The 23,733-nt window shown below is 46.2% G+C and overlaps 1 protein-coding gene across 33 annotated transcripts in view; it reads right to left on the minus strand.

Moving 5' to 3' along the window:
- Positions 1 to 23,733, minus strand: part of ZNF516 (zinc finger protein 516) — a 168,844-nt gene that overhangs the window by 139,265 nt on the left and 5,846 nt on the right. For 10 of the 33 annotated variants that reach the window (XR_005985502.1, XR_005985505.1, XR_005985504.1 and 7 more), the window contains exons 1-2: positions 22,146 to 23,732; positions 15,115 to 15,219 (exon numbers count right to left, since the gene is read on the minus strand). The exons of 10 other annotated variants lie outside the window; for them this stretch is intronic. The gene's annotated coding sequence lies outside the window, so the exon portion shown is untranslated. Of the gene's footprint in view, positions 1 to 83; positions 862 to 3,091; positions 7,479 to 15,114; positions 15,220 to 22,145; position 23,733 lie in introns of those variants that run through there. 13 more of the 33 variants (XM_041739838.1, XM_041739839.1, XM_041739840.1 and 10 more) reach the window with 9 other exon arrangements.

Raw genomic sequence — 23,733 nt, forward strand, 5'->3', positions numbered from 1 at the left:
TATTTTTTTTTAAAGATTTTATTTATCCATTTGACAGAGAAAGAGAACACAGGCAGGGGGAGAAGAGGGAGAAGCAGACTTACCACTGAGCTCCATCCCAGGACCCCAGGATCATGACCTGAGCCGAAGGCAGCTGCTTAACCGACTAGGCCACCAGGTGCCCCTGCTACTGCTTTTAAGAAAAAAAATGAACTACTGTAAATACACAGACATGGATGTTTTCAGGAGACATGCAAGCACCCTCGGGCAGAGGCCTGTAGAACACGGCAGGAGCCGCCACTGCAGACAGGAGGCTTCTTACCCCCTCTATGCACAGTGGCCAGTGGGAACAGCAGGTCAGAGTGTCTAACTGCCTCTGCTGTGATCGCCTAGACTGGCCACCAACTCATCACCACCAAAAACAGCTGTGGTGGTTTTCTCCTGGCGTGCTATGCTCCACACACAGGTCATGCCTCTGGCCACCAGAGATGCCATGCCCCGTGGGTGGCTTGGTCTTCTGCTGGACCATGGATCTGAAGGGTAGCCCTGCACCTCATCCCACACTGCCTGCATTTACAAAGCTGACCCTCGGATCAGGGCTGAGTGTGCCTACCAATGCTGACCTATCCACTAGGCTGCTGTGCCAATCAAAAGAAGCATTTCATTGACATCTCAGTTTGCTTGGTTTGCAAGTGTTACAGTGCATGCCACTGCTCTCACCCAACTGGAAAGGCATTCCATGTATACTTGACAATGAGCTTTAAGATGGACACTTGCAGGGCGCCTGGGTGGCTCAGCGGTGGAGCATCTGCCTTTGGCTCAGGGCACGATCCCAGGGTCCTGGGATCAAGTCCCACATTGGACTCCCTGCAGGGAGCCTGCTTGTCCCTCTGCCTATGTCTCTGCCTCTCTCTGTGTGTCTCTCATGAATAAATAGATAAAATCTTAAAAAAAAAAAAAAAAGACACTTGCAAACATCTCTTACCATCTAAAAGAAAATATTTCTGCTGCATGAACCATAAGCAGCGCATGGAAGTCTTTCCTCGCAACCTGAAGTTGCAGATACTTTTCTAAAAACAGGAAGACAGGTAGAGATCCTCCTAAATCAGATCTCATGCACTCCATCTTTCTGTGGTCATGCAACGTGTCCTCGTGTCCAGGCTCAGGAACCAGAATTCATGGCAGGGTCGCGGAGCGTTCCTGGAGCCTCTGGCCGTGTTTCAGGCTGGTAGCTGGGGACCTCGGGAGGCCTGCTGACAGGTGCCAGGTCACCAGGGGCAGGAGTGCAAAGCCTCAGTGGCAATGTGGGATACAGGGCGGGGAGGGAGATGTGCCAGTCTCCAGAGCCTGGCAAGGCCTCTTCTGCTCCCCATGCTTGGTCACTTCACTTACAAAGAAGTTCACAGGTTTCCATTTATTTTTCCCATTTTAAAAAAATTATTTAGTGACATGTCTTTTGAGACCTGAGATTCATCATGGCTCCCTTGGGACACAGGCAGGGCCAGGTGTGGGTGGGCCCAGCATCCCCGTGACAGAGGGGGGAATGTGAGGGGGATGTAACCCCAGCTGCGTCCCAGGAAGGCAACAGCCACCCCCACATCTCCTGGAGACCTCAGGACAGGACAGGCCCCCGAGTTCTCTGGGCACCCAAAGGTCCTGTGCCAGATGCTGGAGCCCGACACATGCAGTGGGCAATCTCATAGACCACACGTTGGGCGGTGGCTCTTCTATGTGTGGGTCCTTTGACCAAAGCACTGGCTTTTTTCCGACTATGTCCCTGACTAGAACAAGCATTTCAGAGCTACGAGTGCTGAGAGACCATGTGCCGTCCCTGGACACTTCGGATGCACTAAGGAGGAAGGAACATGAAAGCCTTTATTCTCGGGCAGGAATACTTTAGTCCAAGAAACTCAGAGGAAGGAATCTTTTAAAAACTCGACCCATCATCTCCCATGGGCCAAGGAGTCCATGCACATCCCAGAAATGCATGGATGCTACCCCTTTGCAGAAGGCACAAAGGAGGAAAGCTCCAGAATCAACTGTGATGTGCAGGAGGAGGACACAGACTCAGGTACAGCCTCCTTGCTCAGACCAGCACAGCCAGCACAGATAGAGGAAGTGGTGCTGGAATGACCAGCAGATGCAAGGAGGTCAGAAGACAACCTGCGGGGCACACTTGGCGGGTCCGTGGCCTCCGCACTGTATGGACAACAGTCCACAGATCAGCTGCCCTGAGGCCTCCACATGTCCAGGTGCAGGGACGTTGGCGGGGCACACAGCTGGAGGCAGCCTGGGGTCCCGGGAGGGCAGGAGAGGCCCTGGCAGGAGACGAGGAAGGACACCGACAAGGCCCGGGGTGCACACACACACTGTAGTTACAGCAGGTTTCCGCGCAGGGATGTCGGGAACACCAGACGACTCCGTCCACCTAGAATTACTGTGAAATGGTGGTGAAACGGCGCTGCCCTGTACGCTGGGCCAACACACACCACGTCATTCAAAATGGTAATTCAAAATAATAAAACGTGAGCATCTGGAAAATCGTCCACATATATACACATGTGGATGTACATATGGGGGGTGAGTTCATCCTTATCTTCCAGTGTGTTTTCTAAATGTTTGCAGATAGAACCTGTGCAGATTTGTGTGTGTGGGTGATCGGAGTTGTGTGTTTATTTCCAGTGGGCCTGCTTGCAGGTACCTCGAAGATGTAGTATATCAAGTTTTCTGTCATCACACTGTTTTTTTCCTAAGACCAGTTTGTTACTGTTCTTTTAGTATGTGTTCTCATAAATAGTGAGCTTGTGTTAAAATAGGGCATTTTTTTCCTAATTAAAAAAAAAAAATCACTTTTGTGTTCTGTAAAAAAAAAAAAAAAAAAAAGAGCTGTTGCCCTATTTAAATAAAGTATCCTTTGCCTGTTAAGAATACATCAATAAAACAAAGTTACAGAAAAAAACAAAACCAATCTGTGAGGGGCGGACACCAATCCCCAAGCAAGGGAAGGTGCACGATGCTGTGGAGCCGTCCGGCCAACCCAAGAGACAGAGCTGCCCCCTGGTCCAGGGATCACGGGCCCTCATGGCATCCTCCGGAATCTCCATGCACTCACCTGAGGCCCCGCGCCGGCCGTTGCTCAGATGCACAGGTAACAGCGCCTCCCACGTGCCAGGTGCCATGCCAAACACATCGGTGCCTGTCCACCAGGCCCTGTGCGGTAACCATGGCGACACTCTCCCCATAATGGACAAGGAAACCTGAGCCCAGAGAGGGTAAGCACGCTGTTGAATGCCACATGGCGCGGAGGTAGCCAGACAGAGGGTTTCAGTGCTGGACCCCTCTGGCGGTCATGGGAGGTTTGGGTGGCTTGTGGGTGCGTCCTTGGTCCGGGGGAGCAGCAGAGCACAGCTCCACACCTGCACGGCCAAGATGCCACCTTGCACAACAGCGGCTGGAACGGAGTGGGCAGCAGGCAAAGACCGCCGGAGGACCCAAGGGAAGAAACTTCTAAAGCCAGAAACAGAGTCCTGATGGGGTAAGAAGAGAGGCTGTCCACTTCCCTCAGCTCCCACCCTGGAGGAGCACAGGCACTAACTCCACAAAACACCAGCCGTGCTCCTGGGCCACGCCAACCACCGACGCCCCTTCTGACTTTCCAGGTCCCTCATGAAACTCCCAGGGTCCTGTGCGTGCAAATACCAACCCGAGCTCCTGTGAGGTATCTCATTTAGGGCGTCCACCACCAGGATCACCTGTCTCTCTCCCAGAACCCTGTGAGGAGGCTCTGGCTCCACCCCAAGGGCCCTCCACCCACCGCCACCCACCGCCGGCCCTGCTGCCCCGCAACTACCCTAGGAGGCTGTAGAAGCACAGGACAGAGACGCTGTGGCCAGAGCCTTTTGTCCCCCTGGGGCTCCGGTGAGCTCCTCAAGGGGCCATGCACCCCGTATCGGCACCACGCACTGGCCGGGCTGCCCTCTGGGACTCTGGGGTCCGCACTGCAGGCCGTTTCCTCTGCACAGGAGGTGTTCAACAAGGCCCTGCCTGGCGTCCAGGGGGAGAAGCCAGCGTGGGACAGTTCAGAGGGCCAGACACTGACACCCAGGACCCTGGGAGCACCAGTGTGGGAGCCACAGACACCAGGCAGAGATCCAGGTCCATCCAGCGGGAGAGGGGTACGAAAGATCCAGGGTCAGGGAGAGGTGGCCTAGGGGGAGAGCATGCAGAGGGCAGAGGGGACTCTGAATCGGGGGGATGGTGCCGTGAAGACGTCCCTGGAGGGACACACAACAGCCCCCACCCCAGCAGGCGGCAAGGACGGGGGTCGTGAAGGGCCAGGGAGACAGGCCAGGGGACAGGCAGTGAAGCAACTGAGCGTGAGGAAGACCCTCGCCCTCCAGACCACCTCACATCAGACTCAAAGGCCACAGGAAGCCACCCAAGTCCTGGCACGAGTAGGTGACGAGGAACTGGAGAGCTTGTCCCCAGAGAGGAGGGGCCACAGACACCAGGGGATGGTGAGGGCAGAGGCTACGTGTGGGGCCTGCCAGAGGGGATCAGGGCCCTGGGACGTGGGTCGGGCCTGGGGATGACCCGCTCCTAGAAGCTGGGGGCCGGGACCAATGGAGAATGGTTGGCTGCTCCGCTGGCCTCAGAGAACAAGCGGCGGGGCACCCGCCCTGGCCGGCCTCCCTGGCCCCCCCAGATGGCAAGCACCTGGGGGCAGAAAGAGCCAGGTCTCCCCGGCGGCCGCAGGTGACAACATGACTCAGAACTCAGAGCACGCCTGCCGGCAGCGCACCCTGGCCCCGTCCAGGGGTGCTCTCGCCGTGACCCCCCACAGACATGCCTCATCGAATCCATTGAGAGAGTCCGATGCCCACTTTTGCAATGCGCCTGGGCGGCCTCAGGTTTGAAGCAGAAGTTTGGTAACTTCCTGCACTGGCAGACACGTTCAAACCGTAAGTACATTCAATTCCTGATTTTTCTGTCCCCAAAAGAATTCATTTCCACATAGAAAGTAACCACACGCATCCAGCCTCCCGAGGCGGCCTGTCGCCGGCCGGTCCCGGATCCCCAAGCACCCCCTGGCCCTGGGCCGCCCTCCCGAGAGGGGGCGGGCAGCGTATCCCAAATTTCGGCCCAGACAGACTGCCCCTCGGGGGGCCTGTGAGACCCGCACTGGGCCCCACAGGGAGGGCTCCACGTCTGGGGACCCCTGGGGCCATAGGACCACAAGGCTGGCTGGAGCCCGCCCTGATGGGATAGAAAGCAGAAGCTCTTCTTCAGCTGCCACAGAAATATGTTTAGTTTTAGTTTATCTGAAATGAAAGACACCAAAATTAAGATCGGCGATGGCCTTCGACGTGTGTGATGTGGGGTGGCCCACAGTGGCTCAGAAAGCTGTCTCACGAGCTGTGGGTACAGCAGGGACTCCGAATCGGGGGGGCCGAGTCCTCAAAGGGCAGCCCTGGGCGTCCAGACTGTGTCCAGCGCCCCGCCACGCGATCGGGGCCTCTGCAGCCATAACAGGCCCGAGGTCCCCACCAGGACCCCCCACTGCCCAGGACGTGAGGAAAGGCGCTGCAGGTCCCCCCTCCAACACTCCCATGTTCAGCTCTGTGCTCAGAATGGGCAGCGCCTCAGTGGCCCCAACTGGGGGGACGCCTCCTCCCAGCACAATGTAAAATGAGCAAAGCGTGCAGAGCAGTGAGGTCACCAGCCCAAAATTACACCCAAACTTATTATTATGAGGGATTTGCTGTCCTGTTTTTTTATATTACCAAAAAAGCGACCCTCATCATACCTTTATATTTAGAGGGCTCTTTAAAAATAAGTTTCAGCAAAGATCTATGAATGTATGTATTGTACCCGGGGGACAGTTACAAGAAAGTACTCATGATTTTAGTTACATATTTTCCCTTCTACATTGAAATAACCAAAGACCTAGTAATACTTTCCACTACTGCATTTAGGGTAAAAGTGTTTTCTTTCAGTGTAACAAGAAATTAAATAAAATTACTGGGTTGAGCCAAGGGAAGACATTCACTCTTTAGATAAAAGGAATGGTGGTGATGGGAGTCCTCTGACCAGAAACTTTAATATTTTTAAAAACATAATTTAATGTTGGGATGACACAGAAACTTCAGTTCCTATTTTTATCCTAGAAAGCTCTAGAGTCTGACAGAGGTTAAGTCCCGCTGTCCTCAGAAAACCAGACATGGTCGACTTAGGTTCCTTTCAACTGATATTCATTAATTATAAAAAACCAATGTGGGCACTGAATTGTATGCTCAGTAATCATGAAATGCCAATTTTTACATTACATCTACTTTGCATCTACTACATCTTATACAAAATGCTAAATTAAAAAGTAGAGATCATAAATGCTCGAAGTCACTGAAAATGCCTTCATATTCTATTCCCAGAAAAAAAAAATCATAACACAAAATATAAATGCCATTTTTAGGCATCTAAAACTATTGTCCCACTTATGGACAACATGCTAATCTTGAAACAGCACTGTCCCAAATGATGATGAGATTTGTAGATGTCCGAGGTCATCACCAGAATCCACAAACTGTTTAAAAAAGTGTTGGGTTTTGGGTTTTTTTCCTCCCTAGACAAGGCCGCCAATTTTCATGTGCCAGATTTGGAACGGTCTGTCTGAGGATCACCCTGCTGCACTTTGCATGCTCTGCTGGGAGTTCTCTGCGCCAACAAACTTTCAAAAAGCATTTTTTTTCCCTCCCTCAGCTTTTCACTGAGCTCAGGAACATGTCGAAAGTTTCAGGACACAAACTCTAAGTCATATACATAAAGAACATGAAGAAGAGTTCCACAGAGGGTGCATCTCCATCCCACGTTGACACGCCTTCCCACAGCCACTCTCTGCACTCACTGCTTGAGAAACCCCAAGTTCAAATTACTTTAGATCCAGCATTTATTTAACTGACACTGTGGCCTTCTGGATCTGAGGAAAAATCAGCTTTGGAATGTCCCACTTCTTCCTGCCTGGAAATTCCACACGAGTCCTATTCTGTGCTCTCTGGTTTATTCTGAGAATTTTAATCCATTTCATTTTTTGTTACAAATATTTCACAGGCAGCCTTGGCCAAAAGTGCTCAAGTTCTGACTTAATTCACATTAAGAAGGTCTTACCTATGATTTTCGATAAACCTTATGTACTGTGAGGCCCATCCTGCCCTGGAAAATGTTTCCACAAAGCTCAATAAACCTGATTTCAGAAATTCCTTCTATTTCCCTTACTTTTCTGAGCAGTGTTCTTCTTTAAAAGTATTTTTGTAAGCTGACTGATTAAAAGACACATTTCTGAAGCTGCATCCTACCCACATCAAAGATGATGATTTACATTATTCCTCATCAATCTATTGGCCAAAAGAAATAAGAAACAGGAAAAAGATACTATTAAAAACTCTTATTAAAGGGGCACCTGGGTGGCTCAGTGGGTGAGCATCTGCCTTTGGCTCAGGTTGTGATCCCGTTGTCCTGGGATCCAGTCCCGCTTCAGGCTGCCCACAGGGAGCCTGCTTCTCTCACTGCCTAAGTCTCTGCCTCTCTCCTGGTCTCTCTCATGAATAAATAAAATCTTAAAAAAAAAAAAAAAAAAAAAACTCTTACTAAAGAAAAATTTAGCAGAACACATGACGTATCATCAGCCCAGATACTATTACGGTCACCAAACCCTCTACCCTGAGAACTCGCAAGGAAGGCATCCTCTGCCACCATTGGGACACACGGCAAGGCTGAGCTGTGCGTCTCCGGCCACGTCTGGCACCTGGCAAGAGACAGAGGCAACCCCACAGCGGGAGCTCTCCCCGGGCCTTACGCCCACATCCCGGGATGGATGTGTGGCCTTGGCCTTGTCATCTGAATCTGTGGCCCCTCCTATTCCCACAGGAGAGTGAGAGCTGGTAACCCGCAGGGTGTAAGGCTCTTCCAGCTGGACAGCTGGTTCCGTGGGGGCGCACGCCAGGCACCGCTGGCACCTGGGGTCCACTGGGGTCCACTGGGCCTCCCTCGCCCTCACGATAGCAGGTACATTGCCAGCTCACGGGGACCTCACCTTCCAATGGGAACCACTCACTCCCGGCTCCTCTTCCCTGGCCTCACGGGCTCTAGACTAGCCCCAAGCACCATCTTTCTTGGATCATCTGCCCAGAACAAACCCCTTCTTCACCTCCCCACTGGGGAGCGCCCTGCAGCAGGCCACCGAGGAGTCATGCAGAACAAACCCCGCCGCTGGTGACAACAGCCTCTTGGACGGAGCCCCAAGTCCTCCCGATGTCCAGAGCCATGATTCTGCCTGCAATGACCTCTCCAACATCACCCTCCGGCTACCTGCCATGCATCACATATGCTTACACACACACCCCACTCAAGGCTCTGGCACCCCTCCCTAAGCAGGGATCTAGCGTCCTCACCAGCACGTCCTTTACAATCTACTTAGAAAGGTAACAGCGCCTAATAAAGGATGGCTCAAAAAACTCAGAAAAAATGAAAATGAAAGACATCTGATCATTATCACTACATCAAGCACAGCAGCATAAATATAATCAAGTCTAAATAACTGATCTACACAGAAAATAAACACGTAATTCTTATGTTTCCTGAACTAAAATGTAAAGTAAAAAATCATAAATTGACAACAGTAGACTTAATCCCCTGAAAAGGAATTGCAAGAGCAATGTGTGGAGGGGGAGGAGATGGAGAAAGAGCAGAAGGTAACAGAAGTAGCCCATTTCTTCATCTTTCCCAAAGAGGAAGTCAAATTATATGGTTACTGAACTTGATAAATTGAGAAACACAGGTTTAAGCAAAAGTTATAAATATAACCACCAGCATAACTAAAAACATCAGACTTTCTGCAGGCTTCCTTCTGACTTCAAGAATTAAAGAAGAAATATAATCCACAGACCAACAGACTTTTAGAAAATAAAGGAAAAAAGGAAGAAAGCATAGAGAAGACAATTTTTTTTTTTTTTACTTAGGAAAGAGGACATCTGTTTCAATAAAATTATAAACAGAACAAATTTATTAAGGAAGACTCCATGATTGGGGAAAAACAAAAATCTAACTATGTGCTCTCTCCAAGAGACACCAAAAACTAAGGAACTGTACACAAAAGTTGGGCCCAGAGACGAAATACACCAGAAAAAGAAAAAAACAAGAGCAACAGTGAAAATGAAAATACCATTAAAAGTTTAATTCACAGTATAAAAAGGCACTCACTGCAGAGAAGTCACATCTACTAAAGGGAAAAAAAAATCACAAGAATATAGTTGTCCTAAAAGCTGTAAGTCGAATAACAGAATAAAATACATAAATCCCAGTGAGTATATGGAAAGACCAACAAGAGAAAATAGATCTGGGAGAAATGACGAAACTCTCCAAAACACAGATTAAAAAGTAAAAATAATAAAGGACTTGCTTGCAGCAAAGGGGAAGGCATGCAGGACCCACAGGCTTAGCCTCCTCCACGCGTGCCAGACGAGCAGCAACCCCACCGCCAAGACGGACAAGGCCCCTCCGGGCTCCGCTGCTCAGGAGCCCGCGACGACCCGGTACGACAGCACCAACAGGAGCAAGTAAGAGCAAGACCAAAACTAACAACACTTCAGCCACTTGGAAAATCTGAAATTCTCCGCGACAACTCCCAGGGCAGAGCTCACACCCAAAACCTCTCCTGCAACCAACCCAGGTCCAAACCCACTGGGACACAAAGAAAGCTAAACCTTTAGCTACAGAGATTAAAAAATAAGAAAGACATATAAATGAAACCCTCAATTCAAAAAGTAACAAAGAAACAAACGTCTTAAATTTGAATTTTAAAAAGTAGCAATACATGGTTCACTCTCCAAAAATAAAAATAAAATAAATAAATAAATAAAAAGTAGCAATACGTAAGAAAAAAAACAGTCAAACTGATAAATCAGTAACTATCCCTTTAGTAACTCTAGCAAAGGAGTTAAAGGACTAGCCAGCCTAATTTAAACACTTCCTTTTTAAGAAAAAAAAAAAGATTTTATGTATTTATTCATGAGAGACACACAGAGAGAGAGGCAGAGACACAGGCAGAGGGAGAAGCAGGCTCCATACAGGGAGCCCGACGTGGGACTCGATCCCAGGAGCCTGGGGTCATGCCTGCGCTGAAGGCAGATGCTTGACCACTGAGCCACCCGGGTGCCGCTAATTTGAATACTTTTAAAAAGTCAGGAAAGGGGAGGGTATTAGGTGTAATGACCAACAAAAGAATAAAAACTGAAATAATACAATGTTTTCAAAACTCTGAGTGAAGATATTGATGAGATGAACGAAAGAAATAATTGATTTTTTAGTAAAATATAAGTGGGTCAACATTTACTCAGCAATCGACAGAAAAAGTAACCAGACCAACAATCATGTAAGAAATCAAAAGATGTTAGATTCCTCTAGGACTCACATGCAAAAGAAATTGATCAAATTCACACATCTTTTGAGAAACATGGAAGACAAAGGCTATTTCGATGCTGCTGCAGCAGAAGGAATTTCCAGAGTGTAAGAGATAAAAGAGATAAACAGACACCTGGAGCACAAAGCACAAGGACCACTGTCCTAAGAAAACAACAAAGTCTAGATAACTGGGTGGAAAACTGACCAAGAAAATAAGCAGGCGATTCACATCAGAAACCAAATGATCTAGAAACATTAAGGAAATGCTCAACATATTTAAATTTTTAACACAACGAGATATTTACCTGATCAACAAGGCCAAGACCTAAAGGATGACACGGAGTGCCGACAGAGAGAAAGCCATCACTCCCCTGGATGTAACATAGCATATCAGTATCTTTGCTGAGTTATCTGACAATACCTCAACAATTAAAATGCCCCTTCTTGGTGCGCCTGCTGGGCTCATTCAGTAGAACATGCAACCCTTGATCCTGGGGTCATGAGTTCAAGCCCCACGTTGGGCAGAGACCTTATTTATCTTATTTTTTTAATATTTAAATCCAATTTGCCAACATATAGTACAACACCTGGTGCTCATCATGTCACATGCTTTCCTTAATCGCATAGACCTTACTTAAAATAAATAAGTAAAATGAAAGGTTCCTTCTTGACCAAAATTCCACTCCAGGGAACTCATCCTAAAAAAATACTCCCACAAGCACAAAGACCTATGTATCAGAGAGGTTTGCTGCATCCTATGAAGGAAGGGGAGCAGCGCAAACACAGGGCAGAGGAGAGAGGAGGGGCAGACGTCCCGCTGGAGGGTGGGTGCTGGCTGCCTCTACTGGCTGCTCAGATGGGGGAGAGCTGGGCCACAATGAGCATTGGGCATTTGGAAATCAGTGCAATGTGTGCAAAAAGCTGCACTCTACACACCTCTTGAAGAGAACAATTATTATTATTATTGTATATATTTAAAAAATGAGTTGCAGGAGTGCCTGGGGGGGTTCAGTTGGTTAAATACCATACTCTTGATTTCAGCTCAGGTCATAATCTCAGGGTCTTGGGATGGAGCCCCAGGTCGGGCTCTGTGCTCAGCAGAGAATACGCTTGAGGATTCTCTCTCTCCCTCTGCTCATGGGCAAACTTGTGCACACACGCTCTCTAAAATAAATAAATAAATCTTTAAAAAAAAATGAGTTGCAGAAAAACTCACATGTAGCCCCATTGTAATGTTCTGAATTAAAGTTTATACATTAAAAATCTTAATACGTTTATTAAGCTCATGTATTTCAACGCCAAAGACAGCAACGGACATACAGAAGGCGCTCAACAAATAGTAACAGGCATACAGTAAAATGGTATCTGCATTGTGAAATGTCTAACATGCTCTTTTTTTCTCAAAATGCAATTTCCTCTTTAAGTTGTAAATATCCTCTAGGCAAAAATGATGAAAACTTCATAGTCTCCAAACTAGGCATTTTGTATAATTATCCTCAAAGACACAGTTTAATTTGGGCAAGGAGAACACTACCCTACATATTTGGCTCTAACTAAATTGCTCAAATACGTTGCTGAGAAATCAAGTAATGTGTTACCTGCTGTGAATCGCACACCACCCACCCCACGCCCCCTCCACAGTACTAATGCAAAAGTATGCCTCTTTCTACCACTTTGTGGACTTCTGAGTAACTTATTTTTTTCAAATCTCTGTATCTATCTTAAAAGCAAAGTGCTCATGTCTCTCTTCCTCCCCTAACACGAGACAAAGAGACAGTGTAAGATACTGGGTACTAGTTGTCAAAATTTAATTCTGTGTAATTAAATAATTAACACATGTAGCTTCATATTAATTCCCTGGAATAATGACATTTAGATCAAGGCACTGCCAACAAGGGGACTTCTGCAGAAGAAACAAAATCAACACTGCAGGGTTCTGGGAAAGGAAGCATGCCTGCTTCCAGCCGCCACAGTTCTGACACCTGAAATGTAGGATCTCATCCATATTCTTAGTCCAATCTCAGACTTTTAAAGCGAATTAAACAAACTGACTTTCACATAAATATAAAAGAAACCATGCCCTCAGAGATTCAACGTAAGCCTGCAGTTCTGTTTCTGTTCTCCACTAACCCCCAAATCCAGCCAAGAAAGGGTATTTTAATCAGAAGGCTTTATTGTGATATTGAAGTCCCATCAACCAGCAGACGTTGGTTCACAGGCCTGGGTAGAAACGGTCTAAGCTCCTGAGCCCCCAGAGGCACAGCCAAGAGGGGGTGACCAGCTATGGAGGCTTTAATCATTTTCGAGATAAGGGCCCACTGATGAAATCTAACTCAATGGGATGCATGCGGATTCGCAAAACATCTCCAAGAATTTTAGGTCAGCACACCAGCACCTGGCAATCCTAACAGTGAAGGCTGACGTTTCTCTGTTAGGCAGAAATACCCCTTCACCTGAAGGTGCACCCGCCCAAAGCACCCTTATGCTGAGCCACTGAAACAGAAACAGATAAATAGCACTTTTTATCACAGCGGAACAAAGCAGACTCGGGCTGTGTTATTCCACCTGAATGCTAGTCGATCTTATTTTTTTTTTAAGTATTGAGTTTTCTTAACACTGATACTGCTACTCACACACGAGACAGTAAATAGAACCCCAGTGTGTCTCAATAGCATTTAACTCTCAAAAGAAGCACTTCTGTGATTGATAGGACAAGAAATGGAACTTGACCCTCAGTCAAAATAATAAACTTGCTGACCTGAATGTCTGGATTTACAGGCGGGGATAATAGGGAAGCCACAAAAAAACAGGCCCAGCCCCACAATGACGAAGCAATTTAACTGTGCCTCACCTTGAAAATGTGACAAAACTGAATAAGCAAAGGAACAGCCGTGTTAGGACACCTGGGATCAATGGCAGCCTAGTCCTGCCTCCTGAAAACAAGGCCGGGTTCTGTGTCTGTGTGCGGCCCATCGCCAGTTCACCAACACAGTGGGCTCCCCCTGCACCTTTACACCTGTCAGCCTCTACCTGTGCCCCTGCTGCCCCCCAAGAAACACCCGCCAACCCTCACAGAATGGCCTGCTCTGAAGTCCCTGGGGGCTGGGACCTCACAGCCCTCTCTGCACTCACAGAGCTCCTGCTGGCACCTGGGAAGCACCCATCATACTCACCACACACTGCTGGAATGAGGGATGTCTCCCCCTTACCCCCTTAAAAAGAAGCATCCTCTTAAAGGAGATTACTTCACTTTCGCTTCTGAGTGAAGGACTTTGCTCTTCCTTCTGAGAAACAGCTTTTCTGAACCATTCTGGCTACCCATTTGGGGGAGTGGGAAATATGCATTTTCATGATTACTAACATTATTATATTGAAATGACCTACTGAAAAAAGGACTAATCACATATACTTGTTCCAAATCCATTTCGAAGAAAAAGAGTGTAGCCTTTCCAAGAGGTCTCCTAATACGAGAAAAGCACAGCATCAGCATTTTCTCAAGGCAGCACGTAGAGTGACCTCTACTCCAACTGGGGGAGGGGGGGACCCTGGGGAAACCCGTGAGCTCCTCCATGAGAGGGGGGGCCACGAGCTCCTCCTCCAACAACAGGGGACAGGGGATGGTATGCAGAACCAGCATCTTAATGCACCATTCTGGCCCTCAACAGAAAGAGCATTTCGTCACTAAGCCACGGCTACGGTGATGCCCCAAAAAAACCCACAAAACAATGAATCAGCTCTGCCCGGGTTTCCACTCCAGATATACCCTGAGCCCTAGCAGTGAATCCACCCCACGTTTTGTCCATCTGAGTTTCATCCCGTGTGGTTAACAAAACTCAGATTCTAATAAAACAGGTTTAAGTCTTACTAGGCAATATAAACACTATCTACCTAACTGAATAAAACAATTCTTACCTCTTTTCTTTAAAAAAAAAAAAAATGATGTTTTGTAATGTACAAAAAGGAAGAATAACCAAGTCACTCACAGGGTTTATATGCTGGATATAAAATTATCACAAGATGAGACAGAAAATGAACTCTTAGCATCCCGATTCTCCTTCCATTTGCTGCCAGTCTCAGGGCCGGCAGGCTTCATCTGCTAGTCAGCCGACCCTGTAACTAGTTCGATGCACGGGGAGCCGGCTCCCTTTCTGTCACACCTGCCAAGCACCACACGCCCTCCCTCGCCGGCCCTCAGAAAAGGCCACCATCCCGTCCCACCCCCCAGATGAAGATGTGAGGGCACACCAGCCCCAAGTCACCATGGATGCTGGGCTGGAGACCACGGGGCCCCAGTCTATGGTCCCTGCTGCTCAGGGGCAGGTCCAGGACTGACCTGCCCCTTGACATGCTGGGTCCCAGCCAGGGGCCTGGCCACAGGAGCAGAGAGACAAGCCACACAGGAAGTCGTCCTCCCAGAAGCCCACCTGGGCAGACGCCAGGGAAAGACACAGGGATGCTCCGAGGGTCAGGCCCCGGCCACTTGCCCCCCCCCCCCCCGGCCTCCTGGCCCCCCAGCACCCTGCCACTGCCAGCTCCTGGCACAGGTCTTGAGAGGGATGACAAACAAGCTTTCTTCCTTTTAATTAAATTGCTAGGATTCGACAGACATTCCCAAAGCATCTCCCCACGGTGTGTCCTTGTGGAAAAACAGCTGAGCTTTCAGAGTGAAGATCTCTGACTCACCTCAGTGACTGGCCGTGGTGGAGGGCGGGGCGTGTCATCTCACCCCCTACAGCTGCACCATCCTATACAGCAGCCAAATGGGGCTAGTCCAAATTGGGATGAGCCCTAAGTGTTAAGAACATGCCAGATTTCGAAGACTTAGTGTAAAAAAAGAACAAAAAAAAAATCTCAGTAATAATTTTTATGTCATTTAAATATCCAACTAACATTTTGCCTCTCTTGGGTTGTGTAAGACGTATTAACATTATTTATCTGTTTCTCTAACCTTTTCCATGTGGTTATGAGAAACTCTAAAATGACAGATGCATCAGAATTCTATGAGGCAGCACCGTCCTGGCCATGTCAGCACACTGCGGCCTCTAGGACAAGTCCTGTCCTGCCCACCACCTGTTTTGTCCGGCTTCTGAGCTAAGAATGTGTTTTACATTCTTAAGTGGTTGGGAAAAAAACAAAAGAAGAATAACATTTTGTGACACATAAAATCATATGAATTTCAAGTTTCAGTGTCCGTAAATAAAGCTTCTTTATTTGCTGACTTGCCGTCTATGGCTGCTTCTGCGCTCCAAGGCACAGCAGCTGCAACACAGAAGGGCTGGCCTACAAAGCCCAAAATATTTAATATCTGGCCCTTTACCGAAAAAGCCCACCAACCCCTGCCCTGGAGTCTTATAAATACAGACCCCTAGTTTCCAAAGCTCAAGCCCCCACGGGTGGTCTTTGGCAGCACCTCACCTTTCTCAGTCTACCTGGAGAATGGGCAAAGACTGACTGGAACCACTGGGGGCTGATGCAGGAGCTTCCCTGCTTCAAATCCTCTGACCATCCTCTAAATCTCTGTTTCCTGACAGATTACTCAAAATCTTTGTCCAGAGCATGTAGGACCACATATTGAGTCCACCATGTTCTGAGTCCCCAAGGGCTCAGGCAGCTGGTTCCCTCTCATGGGGCCTACACACTGGCTCCCAGCTCCTCTCCAGGGGTTCCTGGGTAAGCCCTGCCATCCTGAAGGTGAAGGAGCTTGGAGGGTGGAGGGACAGGTCCTCCATAATGTGATCTCCACACTGATACAACTCCAGATGGCTCAGATCAACTCTCAAATAAATAACATACCCTTTAGCAAGCATGAGGAAAGTCATAAACTCAAGATGATACACCAAGATGATAGCCCAGCTATGGGCTTGGACCAAGTCACCTGTGTGGATCTCAGCATGCTCCTGGGGGAACAGGGAGCCAAAAGGACTCCTTAGCTCCTGTTACAAATACCAAATGACACCCATAAGGAATGTGGGCCACCGCCTTGCTCATCGTGGGCATGTGATCAATGTTTGTAGAAAGGAAATGAGCCTTAACAGAGCACTTATGAGCTATTTATTTGGGGGCTGCTTATTTAGGCATTCACCAAATTTGATTCAAGTCTCTAAGAAGACATTAGTAATAAAAATTAAACTTCTCTAATATAATGGGAAACTGTAATGCTCAGTAACTTAGATCATATTTTCTTCTTTTTTTTTTTTTTTGGATATATTCTCATGGTGATTCAAAATCCAGCTCTCGGTGCTTTGGACTTTGTTATTAGGCCATTGGTTCTTTGTAAAATGGTCACTATGAGAATAACCTTTCCAAAGTCACTATGCATTGGCCATAAGAATATCAATGAAGGCACTGTCTACCTTTAAAAAAAAAAGTTATCTGTATAAAAACAGCCAATATGAGAATCTATGTAAAAAGTTTCCTTTAGTGTCAGCACTAAAAGAGGCTTTCCTTCCACAGAACTGGTGAGTTTTGTCCCTGTCATCAATTCAACAAATCAATGGTATATTTCACTATTTGTTTTAAAGAGCTACCAAAAAAGCTCCAATTCTAAATTTTGGTTGAAGTATACCCACTGGAAATGACCACTGTGATCTGGATATATAATCCTATTTTCTCCTTGTCACACAGACTATTATTTCATTTCCTTGTTCTTGATTTCTATTAATGTTTCACTATATATTTAACGTGTGACCTCAGATACACCTCATCCTATTTATGGAATGAGATGGGTACAAACCAGCAAACTCTTACTACTAACATACAAATAACAAGACTTCAATTACCAGATACTCAAATGAGCCTATATTCTCTTTATGGATGATTTTCCATAAGGTAGAACACTGATCAAACAAATCTATGCAATTCTGAGTTTACGCTGAACATAAATAGTTTTGTTTTTTTGTTTTTTGTTTTTTGTTTTGTTTTGTTTTGTTTTTATTTCTAGAAAGGCACCAAACTACCTAGGATGTATATAGTTTTTGATAACCAATGAAAAAGTACTCAGTATTATCTTCTTCAGAAAAGGAAAAACAGATTCTAAACTGAGGTCTCAATTTACTGATTTTTTTTTTCCCTCTGAAGTGAAAAGCTAGAATGTCAGCCCTTTTTGCTCACCTGGAGGATGCAAAAGGGGGTAGGCTTTCTGAGCAGCTCTTGCATAATGAAGCAAAATTCATTATGTTCTGGCCCAGCTCCCAATTTAACCAAGGCGGGCAGACGGGTGGAGCCCTGTTCACATACTGGTCAGGTTGCCAGAGTCCCTCTAGCAACCAGCCAGTGCAATGGGCTGCTCTGTGGCCTCACGCCTCAGTGCCATGGGAGAAAGAACAGGGGAATGAAATGTGTCCCTGTGCTTGGCTCGCTCCTGTGCCCACCTTCCTTCCTCTCAGCTGCCATGCTGTCCACATGCACCAAGGATGCCGCTACAGGAAAGGTGCCCACCACCCCCTACCCTGCTCCAGCCAACAGCTCTTTTCCTGGGTCTGGGTCCTCCTCTGTCCCACCTCTCAGAGCACCTAGCATATTCTCCATCAACACCCTTACACACCATCGTCCACTGCCGTTTAGGACTACATGCCCACAAGAAGCTGGCGCTTTATCACAATTACCATTCATCTTCTCTGATCCCTTTCCCTGAAATTTTTGGTGGCTTTTTTTTTTCTTTTATGGGTTTTCTATCTCATGCTAGTCATTTACTTTCTATGGTTACTGTCTGATTAAAAAGGATGTTATTATTGGTGCTACCATTGGGTTTCCCAAGAAAATCTATATCCTGGCCCCGTGCTGAGCTGGAAATCTGTGCAAACAGCTGCTAGGTGTTTGGTGATCTGGGCTTCCCTCCTTGTCTGAGCTCTGCAATGCTGCAGGGACCTTGGAATGGGATGACCCGTCCAGTTCTCACACTAACACGATATCCCCACTGAGAGAGGCAAACATTTAGCCCACATTTTTTTCTTCTCTCTGGAGCTCGTGCTGAGCATCAGAAGGTAAAACTAAAGTGGAACATTATACTACCCACAGTCCTAAACACCCCGTCACTTGCCAGCTAAATGAACCGCCGACAAAGTCACCTTGATGGTGGGCTTTCACCCACCTCCCCTCGCTGGGTAGCCTCCGGCATGTGTCGAGACTGGGAATCCAGAAACCTGTTTGAGCTCTGCTCTGTAGCCATGGCCCTGGCTGAATCACTAAATCCATCTGCATTTCAGGTCCTGTAAACCGTCAGGATTCACCCCAAACCATCTCTAAGTTTCCTACCCACTATAACACAAAGAGAACCCTCAACATGAACCTTCTAAAACCAAGTTCAAAGAAAAATTACATATATTTACAAAGAAAGGTAAATTGTCACAATAATAAATGTTGCCCTTCACGGTCATTCTATGGAACTGATTCAACGCTCTTCACTGATATGAAACTCATACCCTGGAGTAACAAGCCACACTGGCTCTGCCCCAGCCAGGAAGGTCCAGCTTCGGAAACCACCGCCCTGCTCGCTTCTAAAAGCTGCCCTTGTGGCTCAGAAGAGCTGACACACTCTCCAAAATGGTCTATTACTCCCACGGACAGTTGGAGACCTCATGTAATGACTGCTTCAAATGCACGCTGACAACTGCCCCTCTACCGTTTGCAGCCAAACACCACACACAGACTGTAAATCATCTCCCGTGGGCAAACAGAATCCCAAATCCTAACTGCAGTCACTTCCGTTTTTAATCAATTCCTACAGATACTTAAAAATGCGCAGCTATTATAAAAATTAACCTTCCCTCCTAAAGTTCAGAATCCAAGCATCCCATGTGATCTGTCATCAATCTAGAACACAACTGAGAAGCCAATCTTTCTGTGAAACCATTAACAGATTCTGCTTTTCTGTCACCAGGGTAATTTACTGAGACCAATTTTAATCCTGCCACTAAACCACTAATCCCATGACTCTACAGTCCCCAAGTTTACGTTGCTATGGCAAGTACTTTTACATGAGGAATTCACTTATTTACCACCAGTCATGTTTTCTAAGTTGGCTCTAGGAATAAGATCATCTTTCTCGCCTCTTACTTTAAAAAGTAAAAAGCCATTTTTGGAATAAGGACACCCCTCGAACACCTGGGCTGCGCTGTACTCATCACAATAACACTAATGTAAATTACGCATGGTGTTACTCAAAGGGACAAATTATCGTCATTATGCTAATGGTCACGCTAAAGACATGAAAAGCTTTGGTGTGATGAATCTCAATCTGGTGGGAATATGATTATCAAATGTGAATGATGATATTTTCTCAAACTGGCATAAAAATGTTCTCTCCGTGTCACTGATAATGTCAATATAAATTATGCATCACCAAAAGCAGCGTTTGTGCACGCCGCTGACATGCTATGAAGCGACACCCAGGCCCACCTTCCTGTCCACAGATGCCCTGTTCTGAAGGCGCGCGCACACACACACACACACACACACACACACACACACACGAATGAGTATAAAGGTGTTTACTTCTTCCCTTAAAACAGGAAAAACAGTCTGATTAAAGCTAATGAGACAGATTGAACGAGAAGGGCACCGAAAGACGCGTGAGCTCTGGTGGCAAGGCCACAGCCGTAGAGGATGTTAACAATGGAAGCATAATCTTCCATGCTGTTCCCTCTTCATAAATTCCCGGGATGTCGCCTTAGCAGCCACTCTGGTGAATTAAACACAAGACTCTCCAAAAATTCAAAAGCAGTATCTGTAAACAAAACAAATCACTAAGTGAAAGCATCCCGGTCTGCCTCTGGATAATTCCAGAATAGCACCACAAAAGTTTAAACTGTGAAACCAGATTGTCCATCTGTTCATTGATTAGACCACTAAAAAAAAAAAAAAAAAAGGCTGAGTCTTTAAGGGGGTTAAAAAGCACACTTTAAGGTCTAGCTTAAAATCACTGAAATAATCAGGAACTAAACAGGGAGTAGCAGACCTTTTGCAACCCACAGAAGTTTTAACTACTCCCCCTGGGCTCTGGATTTTCCTGAATTAACACAGTCAACATTTAACATCAAACTATTTCCCACAAAAATGATTTCAGAAAGAAACAAGTGACACTTGCTCACTACCCCTACTCATCAATCGAACAGGAAGCTGCTTAAGCCACAAGCAGTCTCTCTGCACCACTCTGGATGCAGCCTTCACTGTACTAAATTTCAAAGAACATTCTCGAATGCTGAAATCAATCAATGCCTAACACTGTGCCAAGTCAGCTCAAGTAATATAGGTTAAATAGTGCCATATGGCAAAGACAGACACATGTTGCCCTTTCCTGAAACAAAGAAAAAAATTCCTAAACAAATATCCTTTATCTTTAATACAGGAAAAGCTGAAGATAGGGGTTTCCAAGTGTTCCTAAATAATGCTGAAAATCCTATTTTAATTCTTAGCCGTTGGGGAAAAACTATAGAATTTTAACAGAGAACCTCAATTTTTCATAGTCTCTCTTTAACTATGTCCTAAAAGCTAACACCACATGTTAGCCTAAGCTCACCATCCCCTAAATGAGCAAGAAAATAACAGGACAGCTGTATCCAAAGTCTGAGCTGACATCAGCAACTCCCCGGGGTGCCAGATCCGCCAGAGACCAGCCTACCTGCTTCTGGAGGAATAACACGCCAGATTAATTTTGTCTTAAAATAAAATATATTAAAAATCTAACCTGTGTTCAGCACTCCACTGAGGAACTGTCTGAAATTCACAATCACACAGAATACCTAGGCCTGAAATTTCGATTAAACACCTTGATTAAATTCTTGACCAAATACACACACACACACACACACACACACACAAAGAAAAAAAATCTACCAGAATGAACTCATATTTGAAATAAACAGTAAAATGTATCTAAACCCAATAGAGTTTCTAAAGGATTTATTTTTTTTACTCTCCTGTGTGGGGTTTTATTCCTTACTTTACATATATTTACATGTTTACGTTCTCAGAGTAGTTGTATTTCTAATTACTCCTGCTTTGTGATTTTTCAGTACCAGTGGAATTGAAGAATAAATGCCAGATCTTCTTGGAAAACTACTTTTAAGGAATGTTGAGAGCCACAAAATTACACTTCTTTACAATTCGAATGTATGCCACTGGAAAACTTCTCATTCTGGACATAAATATGACAGCCAGTTCCAGCTTTGGAAAGAAAAGCTTCAGCTGTTCAAATCACACGTAGCCAGATGCAAGGGATAAGAAATACACAAAACAGACAGTTGCAACTGCTAATTTTTACCAGTCCATCTAAAATATACTTGATATACCTTAGTGGGGGGTACACATTTTAAATACAAGCCATGCATTCATAGGGCCTGTATACGCACTCTCCCGTAGCTATTAAAGTCATACCCCTAAAATAGTCCTCTGTCAAAGAAAATTAGCTTTAAAATAAACATGCATTTTAAAGAACTAGAGGAGACATTTGAAATCCATGGTGAAAGTTTTTCTTTATTCTTCTCATATGGTTAATCTTATTAATAAATTTTCTATAAATAAACATTTGATGTGAGTCCTTTCCTAAAATGGGTTTGTGACAAGTCACCAATATTCCTGAAAACTGTAAGATAGTCCCAGCTAGAGTCCGATGATAAAGAGGGTATCTACCCCTACCCCCCTTGCTCATAGCTCACTCTCTCTGCTCTAGTGAGAAAGGCAGGGGAGGGTCCCCCCCACCACCACCCCAAACTCACTTGTTTCTGGGACCAGTGAGAAGTGAGAACAAAGCTTGAATCAGAAAAATGTTGTCACCCTCGTGGCCCTGAGACACACTCAGACCCATAACAGGCCGCTGCCAATACACTGTTGGCCGTTGTCCATCGGGTAGAAAGGTTGGTGGCGACAGCCCCAGAGGGAGGCTAGGATAGGAGGAAGAAGAGGGTCACAGTCACACCGGTTGGCCCCTACCACCAGTTAGAGCCAAGCCAAACACAGAGCAAGAGCTGAATAATCGCTAGTATCCAAACTCCTGGGCAAACTGAATGGCAGCCCATGGATGCCTATCGGTGGTCTACACTGACACCTGCTTTACACCCACACCTTTGTAGATGCTCCACCCTGCTATCGATCCCTGTAACACACGTGGAGATGCCGTCCAACCACCACCTGATCAGACCTGAGAACCACCCACATCCCAACTGTGCACTTCAGCTGAAAAACACAAACCCAAAAGGCATATAGTTCCCCATGCAGAGAATCATGGTCTGGGAGCCAAAGACAGTAACACAATCACCCTGCACGTTTGGACATCAGTGACTCGGGAAGCAAGGGTCAAAGGTGCCAAGTGGTAAGCAACCCACAGAAGATCTAAGTCCCAGGTGCCAGTTCAGCAGTCAGTTCAAGTACAGAACAGTCCACTGGGGGGTCGAGCACTCAGCTCAGTGAGGGTGGCACACACCCCTAGCTTTCTCTGGACCACAGCCACTAAGAGAAGAGCTAATTATACTTTTCCCACAGCCTCTAGAACTTTTGAGGGGGAGGGGGTAGGGCAGCAAAGAGATGCATTTCTGAAAGAACTACTTGATCTTGTCAGAAGAGCTCCATCCAAGCTCTAAAACACATAAACATTTACAGCAAGTGAGATGTCTGCTTTTGAGGGAGGAATGTTACGTCTATATTCAAATATTTATAATGCAGATATGTAATCAAATGAATGTAACTTTCTTTTGCTTTCTTACATTATTTCTCTTACTTCAGCCTCAGTCCATGCCCTTGAGAAAGTCTGGATGTCTCCAGCTAAATCTGGCCTTCAAACACCGAAGAAAAAGTTCGGTTTCCTTCACCTTTCATACAGATGCTCTATTCAGTTAGAAATCTGGTTGCAAGCAAAACACCACTTTTAATGTTATAATTAACACTTGCCCTCTTCTCCAAGGTTGAAAAAGGAATAAAAAAATGTCATGTGTTGAACACTGAAAACACACAGATTATAAAAAGAAAACGCAGGCATTTGGACAAAGCTCCTTCGAGCTCAACGAAAGCAGTACTCTAGCCCAGTGTCCTATTCCTAGGACATTAAGGTATAATGCACTTGAAACTCTACACACCATCTCCAGCCAGACTTAAAGCCACTCCCACATAGCGCCCGCTTAAAAGATTCCTTCTGGTAAATTACAAAGAGGACCAATAGTTACCCTGGAAAACGAATACATAAAAATCCACAACAACCCATTAAACTGAGTGCTGGTTTTTCAAGAACAGCCCATGACTAAAACTCTATTCAACTCCCTAGGTCACATTACCACTTTTCCCTATTTGGTAAGACTGAAACCGTCTGGGAGA

The sequence above is a fragment of the Vulpes lagopus genome, chromosome 24 (genome assembly GCF_018345385.1).
Source record: "Vulpes lagopus strain Blue_001 chromosome 24, ASM1834538v1, whole genome shotgun sequence".
Taxonomy (NCBI): Eukaryota; Metazoa; Chordata; class Mammalia; order Carnivora; family Canidae; genus Vulpes; species Vulpes lagopus.